This window comes from Miscanthus floridulus, chromosome 7 (genome assembly GCF_019320115.1).
Source record: "Miscanthus floridulus cultivar M001 chromosome 7, ASM1932011v1, whole genome shotgun sequence".
Taxonomy (NCBI): Eukaryota; Viridiplantae; Streptophyta; class Magnoliopsida; order Poales; family Poaceae; genus Miscanthus; species Miscanthus floridulus.
Genome location: NC_089586.1, coordinates 16,137,342 through 16,163,965, shown reverse-complemented (window position 1 = coordinate 16,163,965; position 26,624 = coordinate 16,137,342). Strand labels below are relative to the sequence as shown.

The window sequence follows — 26,624 nt, the reverse complement described above, 5'->3', positions numbered from 1 at the left end:
GACGACGCCTCGTCGCCGGTAGCCGATGCGGCTGGCGCGGCATGGGCGGCTTCTGGTGTCCGTCCTGTGCCCCTCGAGCGCCTGGTACGACGCGTACATCTTGCTGCACACAGAGCACTCGTAGTCTCGTACCCGTACTGGCTCGCTTTGGCCGCTATAGCCGCGCTCGCTCTCCTGAAGAACCTGAAGAAGCATTACCGGATGCAGACCACAGACCATGTTCCTGCTTCAATCCTTAATTGCCTTGGTCTTCTTGAGATTAATCTAGAAGCAGTAGGTGCACACGATCAAGAATCCCTAGATGAACCTGTATAGCACTGAGCTGCAAACATGGCCAGGCCAAGCCCAACAGCCCAAGCGACGAACAGCAAGACGCTGCACGGTGACTAGCCGTAGCTAGCCGGTGCCCAAGGTGCTGATATGGGTTCAAAAAAAAAAAAAAAATAGCTAGCCTGATTTAGAGATTCTGCTGCGGACGGTACATGTTTTGATTGTCTAATAGTTTTAGAGAGCCAATTTAGAGATCAAAATTTACATATACTCTTGGAGTTGCTCTTAGCCTCTTAGGGGGTGAAATATTAGTTAATCCCGTGCACAAGATGCACAATCTTTTCCTGTTTTAGATAGTGCATGTTCTCCCTTGATTCAATCTAGCTAGTTGCATGTGTGTGAGTGGTGCAGAAGCGGAGAAGCCACAACCGTGCTGCGTTCACCACGCGCGCAGGAAACGTTCCAGCGCCTCAGGTGGGCATGGCGGGGGGTCTCGGATCTTCGGATCGATCGTGTAAACCCCATGAATAAAAGGCAAGAACGAAAACCAGAAAAGTCACAACATTCCGGAGGAGGACGAGGACGACGGCGAAGCCCAGCCCAGCAGCCACTTGGGCGCCAGGGACGGGCCCGCGTCCGGCATCAGGCTCTGCAGCACGTTGGACGTCAGTGCAAGTGCAGCGGCGTCGGCGGATCATCAATTAGCCAATGGAGGTTCGGTTCGGTTCGGGTCGGGTCGACCCAGGGTCCGATGGCCTCGTGACCGACTATCCTTCCTACGGGTCTGGTGGGCCACGTCGCACGGCGCGGGAAACGAGCCGCCGTCCGGTTCTATATAGCAGAGCCACCGCCGATCGTCGAGACCCCAAATCCTCTCGAATCAATCTCGTCGCCTTCGTTTGCTCGCTTCCCCTAAACCCTAGCAGATCGAAACAGATTAGATTCCGACAAATCGGATCAATCACGCCATGGCCGCCGTCCTCCTCGGCCCCCCCCGTCATCCGCGGGGCACGCTCGCCACCACCGCCCGCCACGGCTGCGGAGGCCCCCGCTTCCCACCCGTTCCTGGACATGCTCGACGCCTGCTTCAACAACGAGGACGACCCTCCAGCCGGTTCCGATGCCGCCAACGGCGCCAAGGGGCCCCGCATGGCGCGGACGGAAAACAACTCGGCCACCTACGCGAGTTCCAGCAACCCCTGCCTCGACCTCTTCTCCCAGGTCATCCCCGACACGCCGGCGCAGCGCGTGCGCGAGCTCGTCACCGTTGCGTGGGCGGCACGGGCAAGTCCGACAGGGAGGGCTTCTACGCCGCCGCGCTCTGGATGCACGAGCGCCATCCCAAGACGCTCGCCTGTAACCTTCCCGCGCTCGCCGAATTCGGCTACCTCAAGGACTTCCCCGAGCTGCTCTACCGCCTCGTCCACGGCGCCGACACGCGCAAGATCTACAAGGCCAAGGCGAAAACCCAGAAGATCAGACGCAAGGTCGCGGAGGTCCGCGCCGCCAGGCTGGCCGGAAAGAAGCGCACGCATGGCCAAACCGTTGAGCGAAGCAGCGAGTCGGGAGCCGTGGTTCCTGCGGCGGCGGCGCCTATGGAGACAGAGGAGGCGGCCGTGGAGAACAAACCCGAGGCGACGGATGTGGCGGCCGCGAAGGAGATCCCCACGACGAAGGAGGTGCGGAAGGCGGCCAAGCTCGCCGTGCAATCGCTGGAGACGTACTACGGCAATGGCTCCTACCGCTTCCTCTTCGACTGCGTCGCCCAGTTCTTCGCCGACCTCCTCGCCTCCGACCTCGAGCAGCTAGCACCCGGTGGCAGGAAGACGAAGATCGGGCTCTCCGGCAAGTGGTGCCCCACGCCGGGATCGTCCTTCGACCGGACGACGCTGCTCTGCGAGGCCATCACGCGCCGCCTCTTCCAGCGCGACTCCAGCCCCGACTACTCTGACCTGTCAGAGTCAGAGGAGCACTATGCCTACCGGGTGCTCCACCGTCTCCGCCCCGAGGTGCCGGTGCCGTTACGGAAGGTCCTGGAGCTCCCGGAGGTGTACATGAGCGCCCAAAGGTGGTCCGAGCTGCCCTACACCCGCGTGGCGTCGGTGGCCATGAGGCGCTACAAGGCCCTGTTCAAGAAGCACGACGAAGCGCGCTTCGACAAGTACCTCGAGGACGTTGAGGCTGGCAACCTGCCCCACGAGATCGCAACCGCTGCGTTCCGTCGCGAGGCCGACGACGTGTCGGAGCTGCAGTGGTGCCGCATGGTGGAGGACCTCCGCAAGAAGGGGTCTCTGAGCAACTGCATCGCCGTCTGCGACGTTTCCGGAAGCATGAACGGCGCGCCGATGGAGGTTGCGTGGCGCTGGGTCTGCTCATCTCTGAGCTCAGCGAGAAGCCATGGGCGGGCAGGGTGATCACGTTCAGCATGATTCCCCAGATCCAAAAGATTGAGGGCAAGACCCTCGTCGAGAAGATGAGCTTCAGAGTTTTTTTTATTTTATTTTTAACACTTTTTTAAACTAATTTTAAATCTAACACTGTTTATTATTTTTCTTTCAAAACTAACACTTTTAGCCGCGTCTATTACCATGGCGCGGCGAAACACCTGTGCCGTGTCATGCATGGTGGCGCGGCGAGAGAGGTGACGTGACGACAACCGATGATGTGGCAGGGTCTGACGCGCCAAGACCCACGACGTGGCAGGACCTGGACGCAGAATGAAGACACTACTACATAATAAGCCATCACTGTCGACCCTATTACTACCAGAATTTTAAAATTAACACTGATAAACACATCACTGTCGGTTGATAAGGAAAAATCCTATCACTGTCGGATTGTCTTAAGAACCGACAGTGATATGTATTATCATTGTCGATTGGTGATATATTCCGGCAGTGATTGTCTATCAGTATCGGGCCTATACTACCAACCGGCACTGATCCGTATCTCCCGGGCCCGAAATTTTTATACAGCCCAGTTAACCCATCACTCACGTCCATCCACCCATACCTCTCTCCGCTCTCTCTCTCTCTCTCTTTGTCGGTAGACTTCACAAATTCCTCCGCCCCGCGGTTCGTGCGAGCGCGACCGGCGATCAACGCGCGCATGAGGAAGCGGCACGACCGGCGCAGGCACAAGGAAGCAGCGTGACCGGTGCGGCCCCACAGCTTGGGCAACCGGCGACCAGCACGAGCATGGCTCGAGCGCGGACCGGCGCAAGCGCGGGCGGGCGAGCGACTGCGGTCGGCTCGCGCAGATCCACCTCGGCGGCAGGCGGGCAAGAAGCGTCGACGGCTTCTTCTTCCTCACGGCTCACGGTACTCTCTCTCCCCCGGCAATCTTCTCTTCCTGGTGCTCTTTCTCCTCTCTCACACACTCTATCACCTCAGATCTATCATGGGGGCGACAACTGGGGGCGCGGCCTCAGATCTTGCGTTGGAGCGGCAAGGGACGGCCTCCGACGTGGGACCAAGCTCACCCTTCCCGGCGGAATCTCACTCTCTCCCCTTTCTGGCCTCCCCTCCCCTCCCTCTATGTTGTATGAATCAATTTGTGGATGAGTTGATTTGTGATGCGTTGAACCCTTCTGTGTGATGTATGAATCGATTCGATTTGTGGATGAGTTGATTTGTGATGTGTTGAATCCCTCCTCCTTTGTATGTAATGTGTGAATTGTTTCTTGGATGAACTGCTTGACGGCGAGATGGCGGTGGCGGCGGTAGCCCGTGAGCATGCTTGCTGTATTTTTTTTTGTTTTTTAAAGCTTATCACTACCGGGTGAAGTGCCAGCACTGATAGCCAAGTGACATCACTGTCGACATGCCACTGTCGGTTCAAAATCCGGCAGTGAATGGGGTTTTTGAACTGACAGTGATGAGAAGAACTGGGGTAGTGAGACCAGCCTCAGCTGCTGTCGGTGAGGATCGGTAGCGACGCGACCATGGACCCCAGTTTCGCGTCGTAGCTGAACGGCACCTGCAGCTCCGACCCCAACGCCTTTCCCTTCCTCGACCCCTCGCTGGTGGGCTTCGACAACGTCGTCTACCGGAACCTGCAGGTCAGCAAGGGCCTCCTAGGCTCCGACCAGGTGATCTACTCCGATATGAGGTCGCGCAGCACAGTCGACTACTACGTGTCCAACCAGGGTGCCTTCTTCGGCAATTTTGTGGCGGCGATGACCAAACTCGGGAGGATCGAGGTCAAGACGCCGGCCACCGGCGACGAGATACGCCGAGACTGTCGGTTCCCGAACTTGTTGCTAGTTAATCTCGCCGGGCAGTGCTGCCGCGATGCATTAAAACGAATATGAAGCAAATACATGGAGTCCGTGCGCAAGTTGACAAGTTGCCACATAACATTTTCATTGGTTCATGAGTCTGCAAGTTTCAGACGATAATATTTGTTCGACATAAGTTCAACATAACTAACTAAGTCGCAGGAGTGTACAGATCCTCGGACGCCTCTGTCTCTTTGGATTTATAGGCAATACATTGGGAGTGTAGCCAACGTCGGTGTGGTCATGTTGCCGGTGCGTACGGCTCGTACTCTACAAGTATATGATATGCACGATTACTTATAATCTTTATGATCGTTAGTTCATGGAGCCTACGTATTTAAAGAAACTACCTTTGTTACTACCTGTGAGGCTCCTTGGGTACCAAGCGAGGCACCACCTAGCTAAGACATGCCAATCTCATCCTACGGCCAATCGTCCCACTGGTGGTGCTGTCTGCGGAAGCCCGGGGGGTCATCGTCGTCATCGTCGTCCTCATTTGCAGGGTCCTTCCCAACGCTATGATGTGGTGGTGTATGCACTGCGAAAGTGACACCTGTCACCGACTGAGAAGAGCCGGCTGGTGTCCTCAAAGAACTAGAAGATGTGCCATCCGACCGCGCTGGGACTGCCAGTTCCACCCAAGGAGTGTCCATGCAGCTCAGCTTCTGAGCTAGCTTCTTGCAGCTTCGCTTCACCTTCTGCATAAATAGATGTTAAATTAGTGCATTTCCCAAACGCATATACACTAAAGAAACATTTTGGAACGAAAAAGTTTATGTTTACCTTCACAAAAGCCTTGAGAACGCCTGGCCCTAGCCCTCTAGACTCGTGAAGCCAAAACGCTGCTTCGTTGGACAACCTTGACAATTGTGTCGCCTAGGTACAGAAACACAGTTGGACAGTATTAGTACACATATTTAATACCAAATGGATAACCAATTGTACCATTCAAGTATCTTACCACGCATCTTTGAAGCGGTGCTATCTGTAGTTGTGTGTCGTCCCTAGTGGCAACGTCGTACACATCTTCGATCACATCTTCCTCATCGTCCTCATCAATTGCCTCCTCAGTGTACGGGGGCTTGATATGTGTCCCCATAGACCTATGAAGCCACCGCAGGTACTCGTCGAAGGTGTGCTGATTGTGTGGGGGACCCGTATCGATTGGCTACCAGTCCCTATTCTACCACAACTGGATATACGCGTTGTGTGTCACGCGCCAATCCTTGGTCTTGTACCTCTTCCTGTGGTCATATCTGCAACAAAACGATTGTTAGTTGTACCATACACACCTCTGAATTATAGCTTTGTTATTAATCGATAACGCATCCGTGCAACCTGATGGGCAAGTGAATCTCGACCACATGGAAGAAAATAAGAGGGACGTTGCAGCGATACTCGTCTGACTCATCCCTAGTGACATTCAGATAGTACTCGAGCTCTGAAACATCCCAAGGACACCAATGCACCTGCACATTTCGTAATTGAGTTAGGTTGTGATATAGTGTGCATCGAACAAGACACATGTATGATAGTAAAGAGAGCGTAACCTGGTGCCGTGTCAGGACGTCGAGACCGTCCATGTACTCCCTGTACTTGCGCCTCGCATTCCCTCTAACTAACTCTGCTTGCTTCTAGATATACAGAGCAGTAGGGAGTGTATCCTACCCAGTTCACTGCTGCATTGAACACGATAATAAATTAGCTATTAATAATTTAATCATATGTAACTGTCTCCAAGAATATAGTGAACCAAAGTACTTACCGGTAAACCAGTAGCAAGGGGCCTCCCAACGGGACATCGTTCCCAACACCAAACCTGGAGTAGGTAGGAGCAACCCCCAAGGTTCACATACCCTGAGGTGCGACGGCAGGCAACGCATAGCTGTCGATATGTCCATGTCAGGATTGCGCTGCCCTAGCTGTACGCCCCTATGTTATCCCACGACTGGTGTAGTATGTCAAGGAAGATCTATCTGATGGTGTTGCTTGAGGCGTCTAGGAAGAGGAAAGCACCAAGGAAGTGCCAGAGCCACACTCTAGCGAATCTATAGATCTGAGCCTCATCAGCCTGTGGGTTCAAGTAATCAAAGCGCTCTGTGACCCACGACGACGAAACACCGAAACTTTTTCTAAAATTCACCAAAGAAAATGAGACCTGATGGCTGCAAGAAAGCAATGCAAGTATTAACCTCATCGTCCGGTGGAAGAAAGCCAGTAAACTGAGCCACCAGCTCCCTCCAGTGATCGTTGTCAACTATACCTGTCACTAGAAGTCCCCCCAACCAAAGGCCAAAGATAGCCTTCACGTCCTGCATGGTCAAGGTCATCTCGCCGCAAGGTAGGTGGAACATGTGGGTCTTAGGCCTCCACCTGTTATAAGAATAGAACGACTGCTATTTGCCTCAAATTTGTTATAAGAATGTTTACGTACAATGAAGGCACTCGCACATGTCTACAGCTGTAGTACGAAGTGCTGGGTCAAGGGATGGAAGACCGTAGTTGACAACACGGACAAGCTCGAGGAAGCCGACACGACGTATATACGGCGCGTAACGCTCGTCCCACTGGTGCGCCCTGGTGTGCGTGCAGGGCCTCAAAGGAGGCAAGGGCACCTCTGCGTCGGTGTCATTCAAGAAGTGTGCTCGGTGAGGCTCGTCGTACTCCATCTCAAGAAGGGGGTACAACGGGTGCTGCGTGGGAGGGGGCATCCTGTTATAAATTGATAAACAAAGGGTTAGAGTATTCAAATTAACAATATTCAAATTAACATTATGTATCATTGCAAAATTTGAACTACTTGTTATGCAATAGGAACACAATATGAAAGCACATGTATATATTCAAAGTAACATTAACAGACATATTAAACAACTTCACTAATAAAATAAGCAACTTCTATGTATGGACCTGCTGTCCACCAGTGTTTCTGTGAGAAATATGAGATATCTTGGATAGTCACAATTTTACCTCCTTGATCACTAAGTTTTACGATTTGTGTATGCTGATAGCAGTACGATATCGACAATATTGTGCATGATTTTGGAGGTTCTAGTTCTTTCAATATATGCTTGAGTAAAATGATCATTTGGATTAATGTTTCCATATAAGAAAACAAGCATATAACAATTTAAATCATAAAAACTCAACCAACCAAATTTGTCGCTATATATATGTATGTCTAGTGCACAAAAAACACATAAATAGATTTATATTTCCTGTGTCTTTTAATTAGACATTTGTTTTCGCTATAATTAATAATACACGGTAAGAAAATTAACAATTAAAGTATATAAATAATAATACAATGTAAGATAAATTAACGGCAAAAGTATATTTTAAAAGAATGTCTCAATCTAATGGCTAACGATTAATATAAAGGGGTAGTGAAGGTATGAGGGTTTTGATTATGAAGAAATAGGCACCAAATTTCACCTCAGCGAGGGTTGAACTGTAGTGAGGGCGTCCGTGGCGCGGCGGGCAGCCGGCGTGCGTGGCTGGAGGGGGTGGCGCGCCTTTGTTCGTGGCGCGGGTGCATGCGGGCGCGACGCGCCGACATGTGTGGCGCGGCAGGCGCGGCGGTCGGCGTGCAAGCACGGCGGGCAGGCAGGAGGGCAGGCAGGAGGGAGGGCGAGCGGCTCGCGGGCAGGCGAGAGGGGTGGCAGCTCACAGGTGATATTTACCTAGGCCTGTTGCGCCGTGGGTTATGGCGCGTCACTGCCGCGCCAAGATCGGTGGCGCGGCAGACCCTGCCACGTCACCGGTCAGCGCCCCGGTCGTCGCCACATCACCCCTCTCGCCGCGCCACCATGCATGGCGCGGCATAGGTGTTTCGCCGCGCCATGGCAATAGGCGCGGCCAAAAGTGTTAGTTTTGAAAAGAAAAAAAAATAAACAGTGTTAGATTTAAAATTAGTTTACAAAAAGTGTTAAAAAAATCGAGCTTCATCGAGCGCATGCAGTGGAACGTGAACACCAACTTCTAGGCGGTCTTCGACCGCATCCTACGCATAGCGGTGGACGGTCGGCTACCAAGGAGAAGATGATCAGGGCCGTCTTCGTGTTCAGCGACATGGAGTTGGACGAGGCGTCTGCTAGTCCTTGGGAGATGGACTACCAGACTAGGCCATCTGCCGCGAGTTCAATGATGCCGGGTACGGCAACGTGGTGCCTCATATCGTGTTCTGGAACATGAGGGACTCAAAGTCGACGCCAGTGACGCCAACGCAGCCCGGAGTCGCGATGGTGAGCAGCTTCTCCAAGAACTTGGTCAAGCTTTTCCTGGAGAACGATGGCGTGGTGAACTCGGAGGCCGTCATGAAGGCAGCCATCGCCGATGAGTACCAGAAGCTTGCTGTGTTTGATTGATCGGTTAGGGTGTCATTAGTTAGGAGTTAAGGGGCATAAGTGGCTAATGCATGTCTGAATTCTGCGCTCAACCGTTTGTAATCTGACATGCTGGAACATGGATAGATTACTTAGATTGCTTTGTTAGAATTGATCTCATCCGTCTTGACCCAACGGTCGAGATGGACCCCTTGACCGCGTCCTGATCGGGGACGTCCAGCCATCTAGTGTCTAGTGGGCCCCCGTCGCACAGTGCCTATAAAGAGGAGGTGGGGCAAACAGCTCTGGATACGAGGTTCACCACCGCCACAACCCCACGGTCCTAACCCTAATCCAATCCAGAGGGTGGCACTACCAGCGGTGGGAAGCGCCACTGCCTCCACCACCGTCGGTCTCCACAGCTACACCAAACGTCGCTACCCGTGCGTAGATCTTCACCGACGAACCAGCGAAGGCAGGGAGCTCCTCTGACGGTCAGATGCTCCTACATCTCCCTCTCTCTCTCTGTCTCCTACTCCCGAAGCAAACTCTAGGTCTATGTGATTCAATTAGAAAAGAACTCACCCACTGGATCCACTACTAGATGATCCAAACTATATAACAATGGTACCAGAGCAAGGTTTAGTATGTGGATCTGGATCGGGGAAAGAAAAGCAAATCGAACCCTAACCCTAGATCGGGTACGGGAAAAGTGGGGATGAGATTGAAACACGGTTTCAACAAAGAACCCTAACCCTAGCAGTTCGCCACCCTAGGGTGTACATCTAGGGTTTTCCGAATCAAAAGCAAAGAAAAACGAATGGAAAGAAAGAGTGGAGTTCGAATTCGATTCGGATCCAACAGACCAGAACCCTAACCCTACGAAGAAGCGCGTGGGGAAGAAGTAACAGACTCTAACCCTAGCTGGGTGAAGACGGAAGGGGCTCAGCTTCAAGACCGCTTGATCCGAACCCTAAACCCATGATCAGATCTCGGGGCAAAGAAAAGAAGAAAGAAAAGAAAGAGAAACGAACTTCGGTTCAGAGAAAATGAAACCCTAACTTCGATCCCCACACTGCAAATCGGTTCAATCCAAACACAAAGGAGAAACAAACTGATGGGGAAGAAAGGGAAGGAGTAGTCTACCTCGCCGTGCGCCGGGAAGACCCTTTGCCGGCGCAGGAGAAGACCGAACTGGGGGAGCTGTCCGCCCAGGCTCGGCCAAAGAAGCGCCGCGGCTAGGCCGCTCGACGGCGGCGCGCTCACCCGCTGGGGAGCGCGCACGCCGGCGAGGGGGCCGGCGATGGCACCATGGCTGCCCTCTCCACCGTTTCGCCCGCTCGAGTCACTCGGTGGCTGCTGCTGCGGTACTGATGAAAGAAGAGAGAACGGCGAAGAGAGAGAGAAGGCCAGGGTGCAAATGGACCTAGGGTTTGGAGGGGTGTGGCCAGGATGGGGGTTTTTAGCCTCCCGAAAATGGAGCTCGACCGTCGGATCCAGATTGACGGCCAGCGTTGCTCCAGGGCCGAATAGAGCCCAGGCGGGCAAGAGGAAATCCCGGCCCAAGCCCAGGTTGCGGCCTGGGTGCGGGGGAGGCGCCGCGAGCGCCACGCGCTGCTGCTGCTTGCGGGCCGCGTGCTGCTGTAGCAGCTAGGCCGCGGGCACTGCTGCTACTGGGCTCAGGGCTACACAGTGTTGGACCGGGCTAGAATGCACAGTGATGATTAAGAATTGTTTTATTATTTTTTCAGAAGCAAATTTTGATGATTTCGTTCAAAGAATGATTTAAAATCTCTGATAATTTTGCACCAATGTGTTAGAATTTTCAAAGACTAGAAAAGTACAGAAAAATGCTTCTGAAAAGTAGGAAAAGAAATTTTGTCAAGTTTCCGCTGCAAAGTTAAAGGTTTATTGTCTTCTAATTTGAAGAGCAGATATAGTTATTCAGTAAATGATGAAAAGTTTATCCTCCAGTTAAAATTGGAACCAGCTAGAAAATTTTTAATTGGAGGAATAGTCGGTTGATAGTTAAGATAAATTATAATATTGTTATTTTCTGACCAACGTTGATGATAACAATATTATAAGTTTATTTATGAGTTTAAGTTTAAAGTTAAATTATGGTATTGTTATTTTCTGACCAACGTTGATGATAACAATATTATAATTCTATGAGTTTTATGTTTAAAGTTTAAATCTCTGATGAATTTTGCATCAAAGTGACCAATTTTTCAGAGAAAAGATAAAGATCAAGGAATGCTCTTAAACTAGAGAAATGTATTTTCATGTTTCCGCTGCAATGAAGTTGATTGTCTTCTAATTAAATTCGAACCAACGGAGAATTTAATTTTGAGGAGCAGTTCTATGTTTTCAAGATTATTGAATTTCTATACGTTAATTCCATTTCTGCCCAACGGTGATGTGGAATTAATGTAGAAGAATGATGTTTTATTCTATTTCTGCCCAACGGTGATATAGAATAGAACATAAAGATTTCAAAGTTTAATGAGCATTATTGTTGAATATTTTTTTCAGACAAAAGACCTCCATGCTTTCATTCTTGAAGGCAGTAAGAGAAATGAGCTGGGTACTTATGACTCAGATGATGAAATGCCTAAGGGCAAGTTATGTATGAAAGAATGCCATTGTTTAAGAGACTGTGTTCTCTTTAAAGAATGGCTTCAAAAGAAAAGAATTCTAGGATATTGATCCAAGAAAAGAGATAGATCAATGAGAGTCTTCATTGAGAAATGTCTTTTATGTACTCTCTGTGAAGAAGAACTTATTTTCAGTTTCACTTATGAGAGTTGTAAAAGTCATATACATGGATTAAACATGTGTGTTAAAAGAATATTCGGATTTATTTCTGAATTTGATGATTGAACACGAGCCAATCCTGGCAATTATGTCCGTTCAAGGGAATTATCTCGCATGGCGGGAAAAGGTTGTGATAGTACCCGCATGGCAGGGAAAAGTTTGAGAAAATACCCGCATGGCGGGGTGAAGTTGGCATAGTACTTATCCCGCATGGCGGGAGAAGGATATGATGACTCATGTGCTCTAAGTGTATTCCGCACATGGAGAGAAGTTTGGGGTAGCTCTTATGCTATCCTAGAATTGACCGTACACTCTGATTGTGTCATGGTCATTAAGTACTCAATGAGTTTAAGAACAAAAGAAAGTTGCATGTGAACCAAAAGATAAGAATGATATGCAAGTGTGACTTGCAGAAGTATTGATAATAATAGACTATGTTGAGTTTTGAAGTGTAATGAGGAAAATGTACTCCCATACGAATTTTGTTTGCATGATGTAATCATGTGGATGAAGTAAGTAATCAAAGTTTCCTCATTCACAAGAGTTCTGAATGTTTCGAAATTGTGGTAGAAAAGTTCATACCACATTTCGAGGGGGAGAAATGTAAGATTAATTAAGAAAGACAATTAAGAAAGATACTTCCCCATACTTCAGATAATGCAATGCATACTATGCATTGAAGGTAAAAGTGATCTATAAAAGATGAATGTGATCGTTGAGGGAGTAAGACGGTCATAATAACGATACCCCTAAAGTAAAGAAATAGCTAAATTCCTAGACCTTTTATAGTTCTGATAGGAAGATAGCATAGTCGGCTAGTATTCATACTGGACGAGTTCAGAGTTATCAAGGCGGTGCTAAACGCACCGTATGAGTTTTTAGCAGATTAAACCCAAAATAAGAAATTTGAAGATACACCATCTTTACAGAAGATGGAGTAATCTGGGGGAGCATGGTATGTAGATACCTAAGGCTTGAATAGAAGTGGGATTACATATCCACTACAGTGTTTTAGAGCAACAAATTGCTTAATACATGCTTGATGTTGTATGACATACAACACCATATGTTAGCTCTTAAAGAAGATGAATAAGTAAACAAGGATCTTGTGATACAGGAGGCTATAGAACAATTGCCTTTTTGGCAATGAAGAGTAACAATAGCCCCATATGAAAGAAGTGCCACGAGGCCCCAGAAGGTCTCAAAGAATAAGAAAATCAGATATTTCTGGTGACTAAGAAGTAAATGTTAAGAAAGAAATTCAAATAGAGAGTGATTCCACCTCATTTGAAGAAGCCATGAGAGGCGTTCACTCGTCTAAATGGCAAGAAGCAAAGAAACATGAAATGAAATCGATAAATACCAACGATGTTTGGGACTTAGAAGAAATTCCTAATGGAGCCAAAACAGTAGGCTATAATGGGTCTACAAGACAAAGGTGACTCCAAAGGGAATATAGAAAGATATCCAAAGGGAATATGGAAAGCTATAAAGCGCCACTTGTGGTGAAATGATTTACATAAAGAGAAGGAATAGATTATAATGAGCATGCAAGGATTCTTTTAGAATCATAATGGTATTAGTGGCACATTACTGATTTACAGTTACATCAGAAGGATGTAAAGACACATTCCTCAACGGGGATTTGTATGGAAAAGTTTACATGGCATAACTCAAAAGGTTTTGTCGTGGAAGGAAAAGAACAGTAAGGGATGTTGCCTAAAGAAATCCATTTATGGATTAAAGCAAGCTTCAAGACAGTGGTTCTTGAAGTTTGACAGTACAATAAGAAAGTTTGGGTTTTAAAGAGAATGTAGAGGACAATTGTATTTATGCAAAGTTTAAACATGGGAAATTTATTTTCCTAATCCTGCATGTGGGTAGCACCTTACTCGCTAGTAGTGGTGTTAATCTACTGTTGGAGAAGAAGCAGTTCTTGTCCTCAAGTTTCAATGAGAATGGTCTTGGTAAAGCATCATTCGTTCCAGGAATTGGAACTTACCGAGATAAAAGGAAAAGGGGTATTAGAACTATCTCAAGTGTATACTTAGAGAAGATTCTAAAGAAATAAAGTATATATGTGAATAAACCTGCGCCTGTTCCTATAGTCAAGGGTAATAGTTTTGGAACTTTCAGTGTTCCAAGAACCAATGTGAGATCGATAAAGGACGTCCTATATGCTTCAGCTGTTGGAAGCTTAATGAGTGCTTATAAGTAAGAACTTACCCTGACATAGTTCATGTATCCGGGATGTTTTGGCAGAAGTCCAGTCCAGATATAGATCACTGGAATGGAGTTGAGAATGTTTTGCAATTGTGCAAAGATTTATAGGCCTCATGGTGAGTAAGAAAGAATAAGTACTCTCAAATAGTTGTGGGTACAAATAGTTAAATTTTGGCGAGATGTTTAGTGAAACCCACATAGTAGCTAACACTCGTAGTTGGAGTTTTATTGTGGAAAAGCTCCAAAGAAACAGTTGTGGTGTCATCAAAGATGCATACCCATAGTATAGCTTGTTATGAGGCCTAAGGACAGGCGAAATGGTTAAAAGAACTTACACCCGGAATTGATAATGGTATACAACAGCAATAACCATTTAAGTAGTTCGCTCCTATAACAACGGGTCAAGTGTGCTGCCAAACACATTGACGTTAAAGTTGTACGTTGTGAAGGAGAAAGTCCGGAAATCATACTAAAAGTATTGAACATATAAGTAACAAGCAAGTGCTTGCGGATCCGCGTACAAAAGGCTTACCACCCAGTGTGTTTGGAGAACACACAGTCGACATGGGTTTATGGTATAGCCTATGATTTCCGGACAATAAAGGGCCCAAAGTTAAAGAATCTGTTTCAGAACAGAGACTGTGTATTGTAGCTGTTAAGTCTATCGGCGATTGACCGTGACGATGAAGCATGCTCTATGCACTAATCTATGATGGAACAAATAAAAGTGAAAGGGATTAAAGTCAAAGTTTAAAGTTAAAGTATGAGTTGAGATCAAGGGGGAGAATGTTAGAATTGATCTCATCCGTCTTGACCCAACGGTCGAGACGGACCCCTTGACCGCGTCCTGATCGGGGACGTCCAGCCATCTAGTGGCTAGGTGGGCCCCGTCGCACAGTGCCTATAAAGAGGAGGTGGGGCAAACGGCTCTGGATACGAGGTTCACCGCCGCCACAGCCCCACTGTCCTAACCCTAATCCGATCCAGAGGGTGGCACTGCCAGCGGCGGGAAGCGCCACTGCCTCCACCACCGCCGGTCTCCACAGCTACACCAAACGTCGCTGCCCGTGCGCAGATCTTCACCGACGAACCAGCGAAGGCAGGGAGCTCCTCCGACGGTCAGATGCTCCTACATCTCCCCTCTCTCTCTGTCTCCTACTCCCGAAGCAAACTCTAGGTCTATGTGATTCAATTAGAAAAGAACTCACCCACTGGATCCACTACTAGATGATCCAAACTATATAACAATGGTACCAGAGCAAGGTTTAGTATGTGGATCTAGATCGGGGAAAGAAAAGCAAATCGAACCCTAACCCTAGATCGGGTACGGGAAAAGTGGGGATGAGATTGAAACACGGTTTCAACAAAGAACCCTAACCCTAGCAGTTCGCCACCCTAGGGTGTACATCTAGGGTTTTCCGAATCAAAAGCAAAGAAAAACGAATGGAAAGAAAGCGTAAGTGGCTGATGCATGTCTGAATTCTGCGCTCAACCGTTTGTAATCTGACATGCTGGAACATGGATAGATTACTTAGATTGCTTTTGTTACCGAACAGCTTTGGGTTCCCCTTCTATATGTCAATTTGAGTTATAGTGCAGGCTTGTATAGTATAGCTCCATGCGCTAGATGATTCATTTTTTTTTCTTGAACAGGCAAGAAAGCTGCACATCATTTCATTAATAATAGAAGAAAAGTACAAAGAAGGGAAAAGAATCCCCCTCCCAAAAGGATACGGTAGACTAGACCGGAGCAACTAGCCTTCCACAACTAACAAAAAAAACTGTGATTATGGACACAAGGCCAAAGGAACTAGTCTAGCACAGGCAAAGCGATAAAGAGTACCAACAAGGGGGTGGCGGGAATTAACCCATCACAAGCCGTTACAAAAAAAAAAAAAAAAAAAAAAAAAAAAAAAAAAAAAAAAAAAAAAAAAAACCATAACAAGCGACCCAGACAACAGCTCCTGGAGTCCTTTTGCACAAGCAGAGCACCATAGGATGCATTTGTTTGTGATTGTCTGAAATAAAATTGTGATGCTTGGACTTGCACCATTAAAGACACACTCATTCCCGTGCTTCCAAATTTCCCAGGTCGCCAGGGAAATGAGAGTATTAAGCCCTTTTTTCATCTCCTTAGGTACGTCCTTGATTGCCCGGTACCACCAACTTGAAAATTTGCTAGTAGAAACTGGGCTGATGTAGCTCAACCCCAATCTCTAAAGAATAGTAAACCAGACCTGTCTAGCGAAGATGCAACAGATTAACAAATGCTGGATGGATACTCCTGCCTGATCGCAAAGAGGACAGGTCGCATGAGGGAGTCCTCTTTGCTAGACGATCACAGTTCCAACATCTGTTGTTGATTGCAAGCCAGATGAAGAACTTGCAGTTTTGAGGAGCCCAGCTCTTCCAAATTCTTTTCCATGGAGCAAAGCGAATGGAGCCACGAAAGTAAGCATTATAGCTGATTTGCTAGAATAAATACCAGACCTGGTGAGCTTCCATTGGTGCTGATCTTCAACCCCCTCTTGCAGCAACATATTATCAACCAAATCCCATAGCAGGAGATACTCTCTCAGGACTGGGATGGAGAGTGTACCTTTAATATTTGAGACCCAACGGCGGTTCTCCAAAGCCTGTGCTACTGTGCGCTGTTTTATGACTCTCTTAGCAATTGTTTTTAACAGATTAGGTGCCATCTCACAAACTGTATTTCCTCCCAACCACCTATCAGACCAGAACAGGATTTGTTCCCCATTACCAACTATGGATCCCACCGCAACCTTGAAAAGGGCCTGAGCATTTTGAGGGATTTGAATAGGTAATTCAGCCCAAGGCCAAGAACTGCCTATCTTGTCAAGCCAAAGCCACCTAATGCGGAGAGACCATCCCAAGTACGGAGTACTCCAGATCATGAACATAAAGCCCTCCATGTTGTAGTGGCATTTTTGACTCGATTCCAGGAAATCAAACAATTTCCGCCATTCGCTTTTTCCTGACCGACCCACAAGAATCCCCTCATCCTCTTATGAATTGCTTTAATCACCCATTTAGGAAGATCTAAAGCAATCATAGAGTAAATGGGTATACCAGTCAGAACCACCTTTACTGTACCAAGACGGCCTGCTCGATTCATAAGAGAAGCTTTCCATTTTGGGAGATTATCAGCCACCTTGTCAACCAGTTTTAGCCGATCCACTTTGCTGGTTTTTCGGATACTCAAAGGAAGTCCAAGGTAAGTGCAAGGAAAAATCCTTGATTTCACAAGATAGAATGTTGGAGACCAGTACCCGATCATCATCTGAACATTGAATTCGAGATACTGAGCTCATGGCAATATTGGTCACTAATCCAGAGACCTGACCAAAAAAATCCAGCAGCTCCTTGATGAGGTTAAGATCATTTGTGTTTGGCCATAAAAACATGACATCATCATCAGCATAGACAGAGATACAGTGCTGCACACGCTCCGTTGCAAGAGGTTGCAGAAATCCCAACCTGTGTGGCCCGGCAAATGAGTGACTTCAGAACATCCATAACCAATATAAACCGCATGTGGCTAACTGTTGACGTCGGAAGTGATCCGAATCAAACACCAATAGGGCCTTGGACGCCCGGGCCGCTATGGACCGAAGAACGCAGCGAGGATGTCACTCTTTCGTGGTGAAGAACGGAGAGATTTACAAGCAAACCACCAAAGGATAACTAACGTGCTTACGTGACGAAGAACCGACTAGTTTTCAGGCAAACTAGCAAAGAAACCGTCGAAGCTCTCGCCCGGAAGGGACCCCGTCAGGGCAAGGACGTCGTCGGGTTGCCCTAGGTCGGCCGGCAAGCCTAGGGCGCCATCCTTGGTCGTCGGATCAAGGGATGAACATCATAGGGGGTTGGAGAAGAGGGTAAAAAGGGTTGTAGTAGAGGTAGTAGATTGATTTGTTTGACGATTGGATAGATGGTAACTCAATCGGCCATGATCCTCTCATATATATAGAGGGGGTGGTCTTATCCCAGTAGGAAAATCTCTCCAAGCCTTATTTTCCAAGTTTCCCACGAGTTTGGAACAGTTCGGATCGGAATCCAAAAGGCCAGATCCGAACAGGATTTTCTATCAGGTATGTCGGAAGTCCCGACTTGGGTCGGAACTCCCGACGTAGGGATAACCCCAGACACCCGAGCAGATTTCTTCAGGCTTCCCAGAAGTCCCGACACATGTCGGAACTTCCGACAGTCGGAAGTCCCGACTTGGGTCGGAACTCCCGACAACGAGACATCTTTCCGAGGGCATAACTTCTTCATCCGGACTCTGAATTAGACATTCCATATATGTTTCTTGACCGTCTCGACGAGAGGAACGCAATGGTGAAGTCTGTTTCATATTTTGACAACTTCACAAAATGAACATTTTTAGTTGTCAACATATGCCCCTCTGTTTTCAGGTGAATGATGCATAAACCTGAAAACACTTAATCAAATAAATTAAAACCAAACAACGACGATTCCCATCTCATCGGCTGCTCAGCGGCTAAGGGCGATGTATACATCGACCATTTTTTCTAAGGGCGATACATGTATCGGCCATTGTTTGGTGAGCACTTAGGCTTCTTGCCAAACACTTGGAAAGTACCTTTTCAAGTACCTCCCGTTGATTGCTCTCGTGAGACGTTCACCTTGCAATGTCTCTAGCACATATGAATTTCCGAATATAACTTTGACCACTTTGTAAGGACCTTCCCAATTCGGTGACCACTTGCCAAACTGATTGCTCTTCGATCCAATTGGTAGTATGGTTTTCCACACCAATTCTCCCACTTGGAAGGATTTGCTCCTGACTTTCTTGTTGTATGCTTTGGCAACTCGAGCTTTATCTTTCTCTATTTCCTTGAGAGCTTTTAATCTCACATCAGTCACCTCATCGATATTATCCATCATCAAATCATGATACACAACAGCTGATAAATCATTTTGTTTAGCAAGCCTGTATGCATCCAAATTCACTTCGACAGGCAACACGGCCTCTTGGCCATATACTAACTCAAAAGGAGTAACCTTTGTAGCACCATGCCTTGAAATGCGATGTGCCCATAGAGCCTCAGACAAAACTTCATGCCATCTCCTTGGATTCTCCTCAATTTTCTTTTTGATGAGCTTGATCAAAGTCTTATTACTAGACTCAGCTTGGCCATTGGCTTGAGCATAGTATGGAGATGAATTGAGCAACTTGATCTTATATAATTCGGCAAATTCCCTCACCTCTTTAGACACAAACGATGTCCCTTGATCTGTAGTTAATGTTTGAGGGATGCCGAATCTATGAATAATATGCTCAGTAATGAACTCAATTACTTCCTTGTGTGTCATATTCTTCAAAGGAACTCCCTCGGTCCACTTAGTAAAGTAATCCGTAGCAACTAACACAAATCGGTGTCCCTTCGAAGATGGGGGGATATATTTGGCCAATGAAGTCTAGCCCCCAACCACGAAAAGGCCATGGTTTGATGATAGGATGAAGCACAGCAGCAGGCACAAGCTGAATATTTCCAAACTTCTGGCACTCTTCGCAACCTTTGTAGTAGCGAAAACAATCGGCCATCATAGTAGGCCAATAGAAATCGAGCTCTACGTAATAACCACTTCATCTTCGGGGCCGATTGATGCGTACCACAGATGCCTTCATGGACTTCTCCCATAGCCACTCTTGCCTGATCTGATCCCAAGCACTTAAGCAGCAAATCTTCGGCGGTTCTTCGATAGAGCTCATCATTATGCAATACATATTTGAAAGCGCTCCGCCGAACAATTTTATCAATTTTGGCACTTGGATCACGTAGATATCTCAATAAGGGAGTCCTCCAATCTTCTAAATTAGCCCCAACATCACTAGAAGTTATATTAGGGCCGATTTGATAGCTTCTCGGGTGAATTGACCGGGCTGGTCACAGGGGAGTCGGCTGAGCCAACAGGGCCGGTAGGCTTAGCCAATTTGAAGGTGTCAGCTTGGCCAACTAGGGCAGTCGGCTTAGCCGACTTGGCCACAGTAGAAGAGTAGTCGACTGAGCTGACTTGGTCAGTCGGCTTAGCCGACTGGTCTGTACCTACATAGGAAAAATTGAAATCTTCATGCATCGGCTGTTCTTGAATATGGAAATTATGTCCACTGACATCATAGCCAGATGCTTGTTGAGCTAACATGTTGGCCTTTTGATTTTCATGCCTCAGAATATGCTAATTCGAATTCGGCAAAATAGTCAATAATATCAAGGCAAGCATCAAGACAAGTTCTTAGTGACCCTTCTAAACATTGAAATTCACTAGCAACTTGCTGTACCACCAGCAAGGAATCACCATAGGCTTCAACATGTTATACCCCATGGATTGCAATATGGCCAAGCCGAATAAGAAAACTTCACATTCGGCTCAAATGTTGGTGCAGATATAATTTTAATCGGCTTGATGTCTCCAATAGCACCATTGTGAGAAATAATGATTATGCCAACACCTTGGCCTTATTTGCAAGCCGACTAATCATATTGTCACATCCATGAAGTAAATCAAAATGCATATATCATGCCCCCCGGGCCTTAAGGTCATCAAAGTAAATTCCATGGGGGCTTTCTAATAGCACGATGGTTGCAAGCATTCATCGACTATATTTTACACTAAGGGCGATATCAAAATATCGGCCATATGAATTCATCCACATAAATATGCATAGCCGAAACAAAATATTTTGGCTCTCGATCATTGGTAAGTAAAATAATTTGGCAACCCTCCATAACATAAAGATCCACACCAAGGATCAAAATAAGGAGCTGAGGGATAACCATGCATACCAGGGGATGAATTCCACATAGGCATAGGCAGAGAGTATGGATGATGCCATGACCAATGATTTTGATGATTTGGTGCAAACCTCCAACTTGGCAATTGTTTCTTGAATCTCCTCTCCTTTGTTTTTGTTGCACCACTTGCTTGAACATCATCCTTCTGAGCTTGAATACTTCCTTTAGGAACCCATGCCAAGCCTTTTCCTTTTAGCTTCTCTGCACTAAGCTTCTGTAACTTATTTTCTTGCCACTTTGGTAAACCGATTGAGCATATCGGTTTTATTTCTGTTTTGGACAGCAATAAATCTTTCTTGATTTTGGGCACTCTCATCTTCTTTTGTTCAGATTTGGCACCTAGAATATTAACAGATGATTTTCTCACTTCTTTGCCATCAATAGCCGGATTTTTCAGCAATGTAATCGGCTTTTCTATTGTTAAATTCAGATCTAACTTTTCTTCTTTCGACCATCATACTTCACGCGGTAAATTTGCTTTACCACTTTCTTCTTTGGTTGAGCTCCAGACCGGTTTTGATCAAAATGGTCTTTACAAGATGATGATCTCTCTGAATGTCTAGGAGCTGCATACTCTATATATTGTGGCCTAAAATATGGTGAAACATGTGCCTCTTGATCAAACCAGCCCCAAGATGAATAAGGATGAAAATATATGGGTTGTGGTCCATATGACATGGTAATTGGCTGCTCAAAAGGAGAATATGTTGCTGCTGCGTGAGATCTATCTCCTTGCCAATTCCACTCTTGAGACTTGTGCTTTGGAGGCAATTTTGATAATTGGATTTTCTTTGGCCGATTGGTGACATTTGTTTTTGCTATCTTCTCATATTTAGCTAGAAGTTCCTTGAAGCTAAGCTTCGGCCTTCTACTTCTTTGTTTGTCATGGCCTTTACCTCCATTAGCTTTACGAGCATCCTCCTTCTCCCCATCTTGATAGACATGCTCCAAAGGAGGATCCTTAGCCGATTCCCCTTGCTCAACGAGATCAATCGGCTTTTGCTTTGGTTGGAGAGATTTCAGCTGCCCCCAGTGTCTTCTGGAACTGTGATAACTTTGTTGTCCTCTAGAATATCTTCTATTTGCAATTCATCAACAACAACCTTGCCTTCACTTGAGGGCTCCACATCTCTCTCTTGGGCGTTCAAGCTTTGAGCTTTGAGTGAATCGGCTAATGCAAGCCGATTCGAAACCTGTTTGCCATCAAGACCAATTGAATCCAATTGGTCTATGTGTTGAGCTTCAGAAAATCTCAATCGTCCTTTATCAATGGCCGATTGGATGACTCGACGAAACACATTGCAATCAGAAGTATTATGATCAGATGAATTATGCCATTTGCAATATGTAAGCTCTTCTAAGTTTTGAATAGATGGCAAAGCATTGTGATCAATGATTCTAATAAAATTATTCTTAAGTAGGATATCAAAGATATGATCACAAAAAGTAAAGTCAAAGGTGTACTTTGATTTCTTGAGCCAATTCTTTTGTGGAGTTGGCTTTAAAGCTAGGCAAACGAATGGATCGGATTTATTATCAATCCATTCGGCCACACCTTTGCAATTGCTTACAGGAAGCTTTAAGCTTTGACGAATTACCACTATCGGCCTTGCCATATGGAACAATGTCTTGGCCGATAGAATCTGAATTTATTTTATTATCAACAAATAAATTGCTATTCTCAATCGGTCTATTACAATAATTAGCAAGGATATCTCTAATAGATGCAGAAATTGAAATAGTATGACCAGATTGGAATTTGAGCAAAATATTTGTGTTTTCTACCTTGTTGATCATGTTGGAAAAGTGCACGTCCCTGATTTGCATGATGTTGCTCTTCATATCCAGAGAATGATCAACAATAGGTGCCGAATCATCCGAAGATGCATCGACAGCTGTCCGAGACCGAGAAAGTCGGCTTAGCCGACTGGAAGCCGGCTAGGCCGACTTGGGCACTAGCAGGGGCAGTCGGCTTGGTCGACTAGGAAGTCGGCCTAGCCGACTCAGGGAAGGCGACAGAGGTAGTCGGCCTAGCTGACTCAGGGCAGGCGGCAATCGGCTCAACTGACTTTGAAGTCGGCTCAGCCGATTCTGAGTAGGCAGGCAGGCCTCCTTTGTTGCTTGTAGGGGCTTGATCTCCATCAATGATGCGGTAATTACTAGATAAGTGTACAACCCCTTTAGCTCCTGAAAAATCAAGTCTAGCTGGTTTCTGGCGTTTTCCATGCTTTTCTATAGCAAGACTTGTTTTTTGAGATGTGATTGATTCGGAAAGGATATTGTATTGTTCGGCTTTTGTAGCCGAACCTTTGCTTACATCCGAATCAATTATTTCTTTCATGCCCACTAGCAATCCTCTTTTAGCCGATGACTCAACTGTGATCGGCCTTTTCTCATTAGTCTTTCCAAAATATTCATAGAATTGCTCCTCTAATTGAGACCATGAACCAATAGTACATTGTGGCAAAGATGTAAACCATGCAAAGGCAATACCGGTGAGAGATAAAGGAAAATTTCGCACTCTCATATAGTCTTCTTTACCGGCAAAACCCAGCTGTGAGAGATATATACTAATATGTTCCATAGTGGTTTTATCATCTTCACCACTAAATTCATAAAAATCAGGTACCCACCAACCATTAGGAGTTTTCAAGTAATCATAGCATAATGGGTACGGTCTATGATAAGTGGGCACCTTCCATTTAGAGGAACCATATGGATTCCTAGCATGGGCTAAATCTTCATCGATTCGGCTTGATTTGAGAGCAACAAATGAAGCCGAATCATGATTGTTTGCAAGTGCACACATTGCTGAATTTTCATTGATTCGGCTACAATTATTAGCAATATGTGGAGCCGAATCACGAGTTTTAGCACTCGAATGCCTTGCTGAAATTTCACTAATTCGGCTATGGTCATGAGCGAAATACAAAGCCGAATTGTGAGCATTGATCTTTGCATAAGGTGCTGAATTTTCGTTGATTCGGCTATGGTTATTAGTAACACGTGAAGCCGAATCATAAGTATTAGCACTTAAACACCTTGCTGAATTTTCATTAATTTGGCTCGAGTTGGGAGTAACATATGGAGCCGAATTATGAATAGGAGCATTGGCATATGGTGCTGAATTTTCAGAGCAATTGGCTAAATAATTAGCATTGTTATAGCCAATTCTCTCATTCATCAGCATGTCTTGTGGTGGAACCACATATTGTGAACTTATAGCCGATGAATAACAATTTACGTGTTGTATGTTGCTAGTAGCATCAAAACTCGAAGAATTTACAACATGCATCGGCTCTTGACCATAATATTCATAATTATGATGTGTATGATGAGGAGCATTAACAAAAGTATTAGCCGATGTAACATATCTAGTATCATTAACAGCTAGCAACACCAACATGAGAGCTCATAGAACTTGCAAAATAACTATTAGGATCATAAGATGCATTTGCAAGTTGTACCTCAGGGTGATTGTAGTAATATTGTGATGCAACACCTTGGTACTTCATGATTTATAACTTGACCGCCTTGCTGAATTTTTCGATAAGCAGCGCAACTTGTTGCAAAATCGCAAACAAGATCACAAGAGGTCAAAACCAGATGCGATCGGCCTTTTGGGCCAGATGCAACGGTAATGGCGAGCTCAAGAAGATAGATCAACGAGGAGTAAGGCTAGGTCAGAGAGATCGGCTATAAGAGATAGCCGAACCAATCGTCCCCAGCGGAGTCGCCAAAAAGTGTGTTGACGTCGGAAGTGATCCGAATCAAACACCAATAGGGCCTTGGACGCCCGGGCCGCTATGGACCGAAGAACGCAGCGAGGATGTCACTCTTTCATGGTGAAGAACTGGAGAGGTTTACAAGCAAACCACCAAAGGATAACCAACGTGCTTACGTGACGAAGAACCGGCTAGTTTTCAGGCAAACTAGCAAAGAAACCGTCGAAGCTCTCGCCCGGGAGGGACCCCGTCAGGGCAAGGACGTCGTCGGGTTGCCCTAGGTCGGCCGGCAAGCCTAGGGCGCCATCCTTGGTCGTCGGATCAAGGGATGAACAGCATGGGGTTGGAAGAAGAGGGTAAAAGGGTTGGAGTAGAGGTAGTAGATTGATTTGTTTGACGATTGGATAGATGGGTAACTCAATCGGCCATGATCCTCTCATATATATAGAGGGGGTGGTCTTATCCCAGTAGGAAACCTCTCCAAGCCTTATTTTTCAAGTTTCCCACTGAGTTTGGAACAGTTCGGATCGGAATCCAAAAGGCCAGATCCGAACAGGATTTTCTGTCAGGTATGTCGGAAGTCCAGTCGGAAGTCCCGACTTGGGTCGGAACTCCCGACAGTCGGAACTTCTGACTTTTGTTGGAACTCCCGACGTAGGGATAACCCCAGATACCCGAGCAGATTTCTTCAGGCTTCCCGGAAGTCCCGACACACGTCGGAACTTCCGACAGTCGGAAGTCCCGACTTAGGTCGGAACTCCCAACAACGAGGCATCTTTCCGAGGGCATAACTTCTTCATCCGGACTCTGAATTAGGCATTCCATATATGTTTCTTGACCGTCTCGACGAGAGGAACGCAATGGTGAAGTTTGTTTCGCATTTTGACAACTTCACAAAATGAACATTTTTTGTTGTCAACACTAACCTTGCGTCAGCCACATCATAGTGGTACCTATCAAGGGCAGAAGTTAATCAGACTTTTACACTGACAAAATACACATAAAGGATGGTGGTGCATACATGAATCTTAAAAATAGCGGAAGGTATTATAGATTATCTTTGGTTCTCAAGGGATTGAATTAGTTTCCCATTTAAATTTCAGTTATGCTAGTAGAAATTATGAGCTACATGCTGTCTTGCCATAACGTTAACTTGGTTCGTTTTGCTGCATCAGATTTTTATGCAAATAGTAAAAAATGGGAACTCGCTCTTTAAAAGAGAACAATACAGAGCGCACTATGATAATATAACTATGCATGGATAGTTGAAACAGGGTATAAATAGTAGCAGTCTACAGAAGAAAATTAGCTTGAGAATTAACATAAACCTCTGCTTTATTGGTGACCATGAATTGTATACTGAAATCCACTGGGTTGCTGGGGCTAGCCGAATCTTCTTTTTTATATGGTCATCATCATCATTAAGCAACCTGACATGCTTCTGCCCTACCTACAGGGAGAACGTGCCCACAAACAAGAATACATAAGCCAACTGCATCTAGATTTTAAAGGTTCATTTCACCTAAACTCGCCAATGAAGTATGTGATGCCTGAAATGAACCTTTTGGGCTCCATCAGTATTGATTGGTCTGATGGAAGGGTTTGGTCCAATTAAACCATCAAACAAAGAAATCAACTTGGAATAGTTTGGGTCTTCATCAAACTTCATGTTGACAACAGTCTCAGGAAACTGCTTGAAAGGTTGAGGATATATGCCGCAAAGCGTCTCAGGTGAGGTACTCATCTTTCTCTTGCACACCAAAATGATTTATTATCACCCTGTAAACACAATCCCACAAAAAAAAGATATATGGTCAAACGAGACTACTCAAGAAAAACGGCTCTGAATGGAGAAAAAGATTAGACAGTATAAGATACCTGGTATCCATGCCATGGCAACCTGCCGAAAAACTGCAGCGGCAGGAATAGCAGCAACAATGGAAAGGATGCCTCTGTACATTTTTTCAACTATAAATGCAGAGCAACAACAAAGGAAACAGAAAATAGCTGAAGGCCAACCATTAGGTTGAAAACACAAAGTGCATGTTAAAGTGGGAGACAATGATGTAAGCAACCATGATAATCTGATGCCGTCACCTTGTTTTCCATGGGTGTAAATAAAGAAAGGAGAATGACAAGAGGAGAA

At 46.1% G+C, this 26,624-nt stretch overlaps 1 pseudogene; it reads left to right on the top strand.

Annotated features, from left to right (window-relative positions):
- The first annotated feature begins 1,238 nt into the window (after window positions 1-1,238).
- On the top strand, window positions 1,239-8,916 carry LOC136462680 (uncharacterized; annotated as a pseudogene).
- The last annotated feature ends 17,708 nt before the right edge of the window (window positions 8,917-26,624 follow it).